Genomic DNA, 12,803 nt, shown 5'->3' with positions numbered 1-12,803 from the left:
AGTGTGATTTTCTGTAGCAGTTTGCCATAGTGCGATTTTCTACAGAACGAGAGGAATGCACCTGTCACATTGTACCAGAATGACCTGTAAACATAATTAAACACAAAAAAGTTATGTATTGACTATGTTTCAGGTTAACCCAGCATTATTGATAAAAAACATTATTTGCAGTAGTCTCAGGGAGGCGCGCAGTAGGGATATTCCTGTGACCTTTTCATGCAAGCCAGAGTGGGGCACATTATGTGAAAACATAACATTTCATCAACAGTTATTTGCTGGTGAGGCATAATTGAGGATTATTTGTTACTATTTAAAATTGAGAAACAGAGGAAAAGTATTCTTATTGATCCCATGGTAATGTTTCCTTGGAAACCATACATGTGAGATTGGCTTCTTTGTGAAGTGTGTAAATGCCAAAACAATGTTGTGTAGATGCCTAAGAAGATTAATTATAAAGAGAAAATGGCAAGAATGCAACTATTCTTTGGTTTGGTTGATTTTAGGAGTTTATTATCCATGTTATGACCAGGTGAGGATGGATGAATCACTTCTTCTCTTCTCAACTTCCTTGGTTGACTCTAACAAAGATTTTATTTTCTTTGTAGCACACAGCTATTTGACACTCCAATTAAAATGCAATTAACTAGTTTCCTTGATTGAATGAAAGTGCAATTTTAATACTTGCTGATCCCAAGGTAAAATAATAAAGACGGGATATCAAATGTGCTTACATAACCACAGCTACAAAGAGCAAAGTGTGATTACAAAAGGAATATAAAAGAATACACTGTTTAAAGTTCTTGGGTATTCTTGAGGTGTTAAGTGTTAACTTGTGACCACGGTCGATTAGGGTCAACAACAGCTGTCAATATTGAAGATACTTTTACATTTTCTTTCCTCCTGATTCATCTATAGTTCACTTAGTAACCAGGCTTTCTCCTTTCTGAGGGAGCAAAGAGAAGTTTAAAACAAAACTTCTCCAGTTCTGGTACGTCCATCTCCCTAGCTCTGCCATAGCAGCTTCTTGAAATACAATTCATTCATGTATTCCTTTGTCTGAATTCATCCTCTTCAAAATAAATAATTGTACATATTGCTTTACATCTCCAACATTAATTTCTCATAAACGTGTGTATTCAGACAAGAGCTATGGGAGGGGGGGGGGGGGGGGGGGTGGTGGATCTAAGATGGCGGTGATCTGAGAATATCACAGTGCAGAGCTTCGCATCGTAGCAGGAGCAGGACGGTCATTTAACCTGCCCAACCCAGCTCATCGAGATTTCTTGGGACTCCGGAAAGATCGTGGAGTCCCAAGAAATGTCTAAAAATTAACTTAACTGTATTTTCAGCTGTCCAGAGATGCTGAAAAAGGGAGGAGGAGCATTTGAGGCCGGGTCCACAGTTCAGCCTGCAGCAGCCTCAGAGCCGATTACTCTCCAGGACCTGGTGAACCAGCTCTCAAAGACTCTTGAGATGCTGGGGAAGCAAATTGAAGAGAAGCTGGCTCCAATCTCTCTCATGCTGCAGAAGCATGAGCAGAAGCTGGGAGACCTGGAGAAGAGGACGGATGAGGTGGAGCACAAGGTCACAATGGTGGCAGTTGATGCCAGATTCTGGATTAGTGGTGCTGGAAGAGCACAGCAGTTCAGGCAGCATCCAAGTAGCTTCGAAATCCTTGTTTCACGACATGGTTGAAGAGCTTCAAGGCAGAGGAAATGACCTGGGAGTTGCAGTGGGAGAGGGAGTCCGTGAGATTCTTGTAGAGAGCGAAGCTATTTGGATGCTGCCTGAACTGCTGTGCTCTTCTATCACCACTAATCCAGAATCTGGTTTCCAGCATCTGCAGTCATTGTTTTTACCTGGCAGTTGATGCCAGTTCATCCAAGGTTGAGATCCAAGCCCTGAGATGCAGGTCCGTAATTTGTGTGACCAATTGGATGATCTTGAAAACAGGAGCAGGAGAAAAAATATTCGGATCATCGGTCTGCCTGAGGGTAAGGAAGCTGAGTGGCCTGCCGAATTTGTTGAGGATTGGCTGCCGAAATTCCTTGATTTGGAGGCTGGCATGGGAGGATTGAAGATAGAGAGGGATCACCAGGTTGCAGCGCGGAGATCAGGTCTGGGTCAACGTCCTCTTCCTCTCCTGGTGCGGTTCCATCATTACCGGGATAAGGAGAGTGTCATGGAGGCTTCCAGAGTCCAGGGGAAGGATCCAAAGGCCCTAATTTACGAGGGCTCTAAGACCATGTTCTTTCAGGACTTCTCAGCAGTGGTGATCCAGAAATGAAAATCTTACCTCAGGGAGTACTGAATCCCAAGCTCCCTTGGTCTTCTCATGGAGATATATGGCGGATCATCTTAGATGGATCCATATATCTCTTTGACACGTCGGAAAAGGCAAGAGACTTTGTAGACAAATTAACCTAATTTGAACAATTGTAGTATGTATAAATAGTGTTATTTGGATATGTGTTTATGGTAAAAGAAACAGAGGAAATCTGGTTGGAGCTTTATTTTTCTTTTTTTTCCCTCTGTTGATAATAATTTGGTTTAAGCTGTGTCTGGCGGTGGTTAAGGTGGGCATTTTCAATTTCTAAGTTAGGATATACCAAAGGATGGGCGGGGTATTTATTTTCCCCTTTATATTTTATAAGAGAATTTTTTTTTATTCATATCGATATTCTATGGGGTGTTTATTATTTTCAGCTTGTGTTTGCGGTACGGCTCTAGCTGGGAGAAGTGAAGGTGGTTGAGATGGTTAGATGCCTATTTATGGGCACTTTGGGATGGGTAGTTGCCCCTTCTGGGCAGGGGGTGAGTTCCCCTACTCAGCGCTGTTGGCGCTTTATATGTTGGTTTGTTTTCTGGTTTTTGTTGTTTTTTTATTTTTAATAATTTTGTAGGTTTGTTAAATGTAGTGGTTTTAGTTTATGTAGTTTTAGTATTTGGTGGATTATGTGACACTAAGGCTCAGTAGTTTGTGGTTCAGATTCCTCCTCTCTGGAACTTAAATGTAATTGCAGAAGATTGTGAATAATGATTTGATTAAATGGTGTACCTGGAATATCAAGGGAAGTCACTCACCAATTAAGTGGAAGAAGGTACCCTTGAGTCTTAGAAAGGAGAAAGTGGATATTGCTTTGTTGCAGGAGAACACGTATGGATGATAAAGAGCATCTGAAATTACAGCAAAATGGCTTTGACTGAGTTTATTTTTCATTATTTAATACCAGAAGTGGGGGAGTGTCTATATTGGCTAGGAAAAATCTCCCATTTAAATTGTTGTAATGTGTTAAATACACATCCGGGAGGTTTGTAATTCTTAAAACCTTGATAAATGGTGAAGAATACGGTGTTGTAAATGTTTATTGTCCCCCAGCTCATCCCCTTAAATTTTTGGTAGATGCTTTTCCTAAATTGATAAGTCTCAAGTCCAGGCACATCATTATAGGGGGAGATTTTAACTGTCTTATGGATTGCACAGTAGACAGGTTGCCCAAAAGTCCCTCGATACCCTCTGTACAAACTAAATAGTTAGTGGGTCTGTGTGGGGTGTTAGGTACGGTGGACGTCTGGAGGCATCTCCACCCTACAGGTAGGGATTTTACATTTGTCTCCAATCCACACAGATGTCACACACGACGATTGATTTTTTTTCTGCCCCCTGCAGTAACCCTGGATCTGATGGCATCTTGTACGATTGGTAATTTTGCCATCTCTGATCATACTCCAGTGTACTTATGGTTAAGACTAAGGACGTTACAGTGGGTTCAAGATACTGGTGAATGGATCCCTTTATTCTTATGGATAGTAAGTTTGTGGCGTATTTCTCTAGGGAATTTCAGGCATTCCTAGACATCAACTTAGACTTGGTTGATAGCCCATCCGTTCTCTGGGAAACTGCCAAAGCCTGTGCTGGGATTTAGTTATTTCATATTCCACGAGTAGGAAGCGGCAGAAGGGTGAGCAGCAACATCTCCTTGAAGCACAGTTGAAGGCAGCCGAGAAGGCCTACTTTGACAGACCCTCATTGGTCAAACTACAGAGGATTATGGCACTAAATTCCATGCTCACGCAGACGGCAAAGAAGGAGCTGGCTTTTGCAAAGCAAAGGCTATATGAGCATGGTGACAAGCCAGGCAAATACTTAGCACATCTCACCAGGGAAAGGAGGGCCCCACAAGCCATTACGGCGATTAGGGAAGGGTCTGGGAACCTAACGTGATTCTAAAAAGATTAATGTGGCGTTCCAGAGATTTTACTCCTAAATTATACCAATCTGAGGATTGTGAGGAGGGGCAGGCCAAAATGGAATCCTTTTTTAAAGCTCTGAAGCTCCCAGGTGTGACAGCCGAACAACAGTCCTTTCTCAATGCCCCCTTATCAGAGCAAGAAGAGCAGGAAGTTGTGAGGTAGCTTCAGAGTGGAAAGGCGCCCGGTCCTGATGGACTTCCCAGTGAATTCTATAAGGAATTTATAAGTATACTGTCAGGCCCGATACTGAATATATTTAACAGTTCATACAGTCATGATTGTCTCCCACCATCTCTGAGAGAGGCCAATATTTCACTTAACCTTAAAATAAGGAAGGACCCGGAAGACTGTGCCTCACATAGGCCCATCTCACTCTTACATTTGGACTTTAAGATTCTCTCTAAGGCTCTCGTGTTAAGGCTGGAAACTGTGCTACCTTCTATTATTAAAGAGGATCAGACGGGCTTTGTAAAGGGTTGTGAATCCTCCAGTAATGTTAGGAGGCTGCTTAACATAATCCAAGCAAGCCAACAGCAGTCAATACAGCGATTGGTGATTACTTTAGATGCAGAGAAGGCATTTGACTGGATTAAGTGGCCGTACCTTTTCTATACTCTAGAGCGATTTGGTATGGGCGAAGTCTTCATAAGATGGGTAAAGGTTCTCTACGGTGGCCCTCTTGCGGCGGTCTTACTAATGGGGTACGATCAAGCAATTTTAATATTTTTAGGGGTAGCCAGCAGGCTGCCCCCTTTCACCATTGCTTTTTTACGGTGATGATTGAACCATTGGCAGAGGCCACGTTCTGTGCAAAAAAGAATATCTTGCTAGGTTGGATATCCGAAAACCCCCCAGGGCTGTCGGGTTGGCGGAAGATTGTTATGGAGCATATTTCCCTGGATTTTCTCACAAATATGGTACACCACAAAACTGAGAATTTTTACAAGACATGGCAGCCCTTTTTGGAATACCTGAACACAGATTTACCTGCCACACTAACAAAGGCTTTTATATAGCCGTAACGATTGTGTTTCACGACTCCAGTATTCAGGGAGGAGGAACTGTGAATGTATGAGCATTTTGTTTGGCTGGGCTGAGTTATTACTATTTATTAGTTTGTTGTTGGTTATTTAGTTAATTAGCTAGTTTAGATTTTTTTTAAATTTTATATTTTTCTATGTATGTTTACACATTTGTACATAAGGGTGGGTTGGTTTTTTTTATTATTTTATACTGTTTTGAATTGCATTGTTTTGTACTTGTAATATTTAAAAATCTATTTTTTCTCAATAAAATTACATACAAAAAAAAAACAAGAGCTACAGGTTTGGTCAACTGCTTTCAGCTTCTTTGACAAAAATGTTAATTTCTGTTAACACTGATTCTTGTTTGTTGATGGTTTCATTAAGCTTAGTTCAACTTGTGATCAGGTGATTTATTCCAGTCATTTTTAAGTCATTGTTTTTCCATTTTGAAATCATTTTTATCCATGAAAGTCCTAGGTATTAAAATCAAAAGGTGGAAGTTTAAAATATTCATATTATATTATCATTCATCACATATAGATATTAAAAATTGAAAGATTGAAATAAAACTATGAATGTGCAAGTTTTTTTAATTGAAAACAAAAACTACTTTTGCTTTCCAAGGTTTACTTCCCACCTTCAAATTGTTCCAGCAGTTATACTACAGAGACATACCTCTATTTCAGAATTAGCCTCAAAAGTATAACTTTTGTTTTAAAAATGGTGATCTTGCTGATATTGGCATTTCACAATATGGGTTTTGACTGATTTGCAGCATTCTGACATTTAGTGTTGTGTCCGTCAATACCATCATATGCAATTTTATAAAGGTCCACCTCATCTTCTGGAATACACAGGTATAAGCAGTCATCCACCCCTTTTGTTCCATGCAGGAGATGATGCACTTTTATCTCTTCTTCTTGCCACCGTCCTCTTTTATTTGAGACCATAATTAGGACATTCAGCCTATTAACTTCGCTTCACATTTGATCATGGCTGATGTGTCTCTCAATCCCATTCTCCTGCCTTTTCCCCGCAACCTTTGGGAAATTGAAAAAAATTCTTCCATTAGTATAAAATGCAAGCATGCATTTATTTTAGGAGTATAACTTCAGTATTTACATTGCAAGGAGCAACATTAGTCAGGCAGGCTAATAAGAGCATGAAGAGACCTTACGACCCTTTAAACCTGTTCTGCCATTCATAGAATCCCTACAGTATGGAAGCAGGCCATTCAGTCCATCGAGTCCACACCAACCTTCTGAACAGCGGCCCACCAACCCTAACTTATTCCGGTAGCCCTGCATTTCCCGTGGTTAATCCATCTAACCTGTACATCATTGGACACTAGGCAATTTAACACAGCCTACCTAACCTGCACATCTTTGGACTGAGAGAGGAAACCCATACGACGCAGAGAGAATCTGCAAACTCCACAGAGACAGTGGCACGAGACTGGAATCGAACCACTGTGCTGCTCCAGTATTTAAATTATCATGGTTGTTCTTCTACCTCAAATTCACTTCCATGTCTGCTGCCCAAATCCTTTGATTGATTGAATGACTAAAATTCTGTTTAGCTCAGCCTTGAACACCGCTAGCAATGAAATGTGCACAAACCTCTGTGGTACACAGTTACAAACATTCATAGCCCTTTGAGTGAAGAAATTTCTCCTCATCTCAATCCGAAATGTTGGCACCTTTATCCTCAAAATGTACCCCGCGTTCCTGATTCACATGTCAGAAAAAAAAACAACTTCACACTCTCCATCTTTCTTAATTCCAGAATTTCTCTTTCTTCGAGGTATGATTAAGTATATAACGATAACTCATATTGATACAGTGCCTTGAACAATGAAATCTCTCAACATGCTTCACTGGATCACTATGAAACAAAATATGACACTGAACCACAGAAGGTGATATTAGTTCAGAGAACCATACGTTTGCTCGAAGAAGTAGGTTTTAAAAGAGTAAAGTGGTACTCAAATGGTCAAGTCTGTTCTCTTTTATTACTGTTTCTTCAATAAATTGAAAAATAACTAATTTATTTTAAACAAACTTGTGATAAGTAGCAAAACTGGTTACCAATAAGATACTACTCCAAATTAAATTATATCCTCATAATCCAATCTCAGAATTCATATAAAAATAAACACAAAAATACAGTTCTGTAGAGATTTGAAAAAAAATGGCATAAAAGAAGCAACACCCCTGTGGGCCAAGGGTGTAAATTCAGAAGAAAGAATGAATTGAAGTGTCACAGTTCCTTTGACTTCCTGTTGATGAGATCAGATTACCAAGAGTTGCTGAATGATGGAAGGTCTTTAGTTGAGTTTTTCAGATTCAAATGGGAAAAGTTATGAGCCCGGATATTTACATGATATCAGGCTTCACAATATGTCACTAAGACAGGGCCTGGGACAGAGGGTGTACAACAGAGTCCAATTGCTAGGGCCCTGAGATCCCACTGAGTTCAGGCAAGGCACAGGGTCCAGAATCCATGCCAGGAGCAGCAGTGGGGCACCTAATTTTGGTCCCTAACCCTGCTGAGAAGTATTTTAGCTGGCTCTTTCTCACAGAGAGAGAGAGAGAGTACCTGCAAGCTCCCCCAACAAATTACATTAAGGCCTGGGAAAAAAAAACTCAGCAACTTCAGTCCAGAGATTGTTGCCAGCACAGATCTTAGGTTTTTGTTTTGGTTGGTTTGTCCAGCAGTTAAGGGCCTTAAAATCCTCTTCTTATCTTTCTTAAAAGCTCAATTGGACTGCCCTCAAAATTGTTTGCTTTTCCATTAAATACATCTTTTTCTTTGATGTTTTGACTTTTTATTTACAAGAAATCACATGGTAAAATGCTTCCATCAACCCAGAAATGCCCAAGGAGTTCCATATTCCAGTTTCTCGTAGTCCAAAAGTAAGTCTGTCTTCTTAACTATAGGCTGACGACAGTATAGTGTATTTTTCATAAGTAAGTGCAGTTGGGCATCACGTTTTTTAAAAATGTTTAGTTTTGGATATTATTCTGCAAATTCAATACAGATGATCAAAATACATTATTTTAACTCTCAACTATGTTCAAGGAAGTACCAACTTTGGAAGCCCATAGGTGTTCATGACATTGTTGAATAAATATCAGTCTCAGATTTTGTTATGTCACTACCATCAGCAACATGTAGTTCCTAATAGGTGGATCCTATTCTTGAATTGTTTTGTAGGGAATCCCAGGATTCTGACCAAGCACAGCACACCTTCACAAGATCTACTTATGGTGATCAAATGCAATGGATTCCTGTGGTCTTTTCAGGCAGTAGAAGGAGTTTGACAATTGGAGGTATTTAACCCTGATGTTATACAGTAACTTTACACTAACCGACCAGCAGGATGAACTGATTAGCTTTAGCTCTGACATTTTAGAGATTTTGAATTAATTGAAATCACAGACACTTCTTAAGGCTTTGATAAAATAAATGTGAAAATGAAATGAAAATTACAGAAACAAAATATAAATATGAGCAGTTTGCTTCCAATAAAATTTAAGTGAGTCCAAGTACCATAAATAATAGTACCTTTGGAAGGCAAAATAGCTAGTCTCCTGGGCTGTCAAGCTTGGTAAGATTTTAACTTATGCAGTGACATTGAAATAGCAGTAATACAGCTGTTCAGACATCATATTGGCTCCATTACTGTAATATGACTCTATTCAACTAAAATAAACAATCTTTTTTTAAAAAATCATCACTAATGATGCTTACTCTGGTGTCACTCTTGCCTTGTCTCCTCTCCTCCCTCACCTCTTTGACCTACTTTTCCTAAAATCAAATTTTACGCTATTCCGAGTGCAAATCCAACATTTTTGCACCAAACGTTTGTGGAGGTTACATTTCATCTTTGTGTTTCTTCTGCAATCCTCCTCACTCCAGCCGGTTTGGAACTCTCTGGTAAGAAAAAAAGATGTGGCTAGCTAAACATTGACTTAGAGGGTGAATGGCAAGTACTTTGAGAGGTGACTGTCCCAATCTCTCATCATGCTTTTCATTACTAACCAAGTAGCAATAGCCAACAAATGGACAAACTTTGCTGAACATCCAAGTGGAAATGCAAAGATATATATGTGGAATATAATGTGGAAAAATGTGAGATTATCCACTTTGCTAGGATGATTTATTTCTTAAAAAGCAAGACTTTGGAAATGAATAGATGTACAAAGAGACCTGAGTGTCCTTGTCTATACGTTGCTGAAGGCTAACATGCAGGTGCAATAAGCTTTTTTTTTCAATTTAACCTATTTTTGTAATCAACCTGTTAACATAAGAGCATAAGGAATAGGACCAGGAGTAGGCCATCCGGCCCATTGAGTCTGCTCCACCATTCAGTAAGATCATGGCTGATCTTTTCATGGAGTCAGCTCCACATATCTGCCTCCTCGCCATAACCCTTAATTCCTTTACTGTTCAGAAATCTATCTATCTTTGCCTTAACATTCAGCGAGATAGTCTGAATTGCTTTAGGGATGTTATTACATACCTCTGAAGCAAGTGGAACTTGAACCCAGGCTTCCTAATTCTTTACCTCTGTGCCACAAGAGAGTCCTTCAACAAGCTTTTAGAAAGGCTCATGGCTTATTATTCTTTGTCCTAAGAGGATTTGAGTACAGGCGTAGCAAAATCTTGACTACAATTGTATGGGACCTTGGTCAGACTGCACCTGGAGTATTGTGTGCAGTTTTGATTTCCTTATCCCAGGTAAGATATTTCAGCCACAGAGAGAGTGGTTCACTGGACTTGTTCCTGGATGTTGGGACTGACCTACGAAGAGAGATTAGACAAACTGCGCCTGTATTCTCTGCAGTTTCAAAGAATGAGCAGTTGTCTTATTGATACCTATAAAATACAGAAAGGGATAGACAGAGTGGAAGCAGGTAAGATGTTTCCCCTGGTTGGGAAGTCTAGAACTGGGGGTGGTGGGCACAATTTAAAATTAAGGTGATGCCATTTGGGACCAAAATGAGGAGAATTTGTTTTCTACAGACAGTGATGAATCTTTGGAATTCACTAGCTCAGAGAGCTGTGGAAGCTCTGAGCATTTTTAAAGCAGGAGTCAATAAATCCTTTATAATCAATGATGCTAAAGGTATTGAAGTGTTTGATAAACCACAATCTTATTAAATGGGGGAGCACGTTTGACAAACTGAATGGTCTACTCTTATTCCTATGTTTATTCTGCTACATGGAGTGTCAAAAATAGCCAATCCCTTCAGGCACTGTTTAGCTAGACTCGACATAATCTTTATGTGATTAGTTTATAGCTGAGCCTAACATAAAACCCCTACAGAATAGAAGCAAGCCATTCAACCCATCGAATCCATACCGACTCTCCGAAGAGCATCCAACCCAGACCCACTGTCCCTACTCTATCCCCTTAACCCTGCATTTCCCATGTTCATTTCCTCAGTCATGGGAGAAAGTGAGGACTGCAGATTCTGGAGATCAGAGTCAAAACCTGTGGCACTGGGAAAGCACAGCCGAGGAGCAGGAGAGTCAACGTTTCGAGCATAAGCTCTTCATCAGGATTTCAGTTCTCTCATAACATTCCTTCAAGACCAACAATTGCCTTGCGTGTGCAGAAAAAAACTAGTATCATTTCTAAGTACCAAACACAGATCCAACATTTAATGTAACAGGAATGGGAATGGCATATTTTTCAAATTAATTGAATCTTCATTGAGCATTTTAATCTCCCCACTGCCTCAGGTCTCAGCTGAAGTATATCTGCTCCTTGGTGACTTGGTCATCATTGTGCTGAGCTGTCATTGGACTCTGGTTACTGTAGTTACCCCAGTTTGGAAAAAGGGGAGTGTGATGGCCACAAATTAAACTGAGAAACTCTTATTTCGTCAGGTCACAGTACAAAATCATTAAATAATTTATAATCCAGGCCAGAGCTACCTCTATACTAGCTACATGTGGCTCATCACAAAATCAAGTCTTGCCAACTGACTTTCTGTTCCGTGTAGTTTGTGGGTATGCTAACATTTACATTTGCATTTGTTGGTAAAATGAAAAAGGTGCAAGGATTTTGTGATCGTTGTGACTGCTACCTTGCTTACCGAACAGAGATGTATGTTTGGTCAGGGAATATACAATGAAATACATCTGTGTGGACTTTGTATACACGTGCATGTATGTGTGCAGGTGTATATTTGAGGTGTTTTTTACTGTAGATAAAGAAGTTACAGTCATAGTGAGTTAATTTCATGCAAAACAAGCTGATGAAGTTGGTATTTTATTTGGAATGTTTGTATCATCCTTATATATGTGTTTGATTTGTAATTTGTCAAAGTTTTTTTGTAATCGATTGGTAACTCTTTGGCTTGAGAACAAGTGATTCTTCATTCTGCTCCAGATGCTATGAAGTCTGTAAATTGTGTGTCCACAAAAGGGCCAATTATCACATGGATGTCCTCGATGAATGAGGCATTTGGCCTATTTCTTCATCTGGAGGATCACTAATCTCCTCAATTTCCTTTGCAGAGGAATTCCTTCCTGCTGAAACGGTCAATTGTCCTGTATTAACATCTGAATATTTAATCTTCTGAATTTTCCTCATGGAAGACCTGCAGGGTTTCACAATATCCTGGATTTCTGTGTCAGGTAGTTTCTTCTTGACTGTCTTGTGGTTCTGTGGATGCTTACTATTCCAATTCAGTGTTAGTGTCCATGGAGTCATATACAGCGTGTCTCTTCAATCTGTATGAGCAAATCTTTATTCTGCTGTCAATCTATGCTGAAGTGTGTACATTCTTCAATTTGTTGATGAGATTGGACACTACATATGCCCCCCAACCAATGGTTACTTTATTGGTGAACCTAACATAGAATCCATACAGAGTGGAAGCAGGCCATTCGACCCATCGAATCCATACCGACCCTTCAAAGACCATCCCACCCAGACCCACACCTTACCCTATCCCATTAAACCTGCATTTCTCATGTTCATTTTCTCAGTCGTGGAAGAAAGTGAGGGCTGCAGTTGCTTCAGATCAGAGTCAAAACATGTCGTTCTGGAAAAGCACAGCCGGTCAGGCAGCATCCGAGGAGCAGGAGAGTCGATGTTTCGAGCATAAGCTCTTCATCAGAATTTCAGTCACGGATCTCACAATGTGTTTTGAGATATTGAATACCTTTGGGAACTCCAGGCCACCACACTGCTAACTGAGTTTAAGGATCACCAGATACCGGGCCAAAGTGTCCTCAGTGTATCCTTTCCAGGACATCTTCCTAAAGGAATCTGGAATAACCCATCAACCATCATACACTTGAAAGTCATCTATGATTGCAAAATGCCATCTCTGCACAAAGGTAACTTTTCCAACCAACACACTGGATCTTTGGATTGGCCATCCTATTGAACAATAATGGGGAATGGTCGTGCACTCTTGGAAACATAGAAAACAGGAGCAGGTATAGGTTCCAACACCTTTAGCACTTTGAGCCTGGTCCGCTATTCAGTAATGATCATGCTCA

This window comes from Chiloscyllium punctatum, chromosome 7 (genome assembly GCF_047496795.1).
Source record: "Chiloscyllium punctatum isolate Juve2018m chromosome 7, sChiPun1.3, whole genome shotgun sequence".
NCBI lineage: Eukaryota > Metazoa > Chordata > Chondrichthyes > Orectolobiformes > Hemiscylliidae > Chiloscyllium > Chiloscyllium punctatum.
This window is presented reverse-complemented; position numbering follows the sequence as displayed.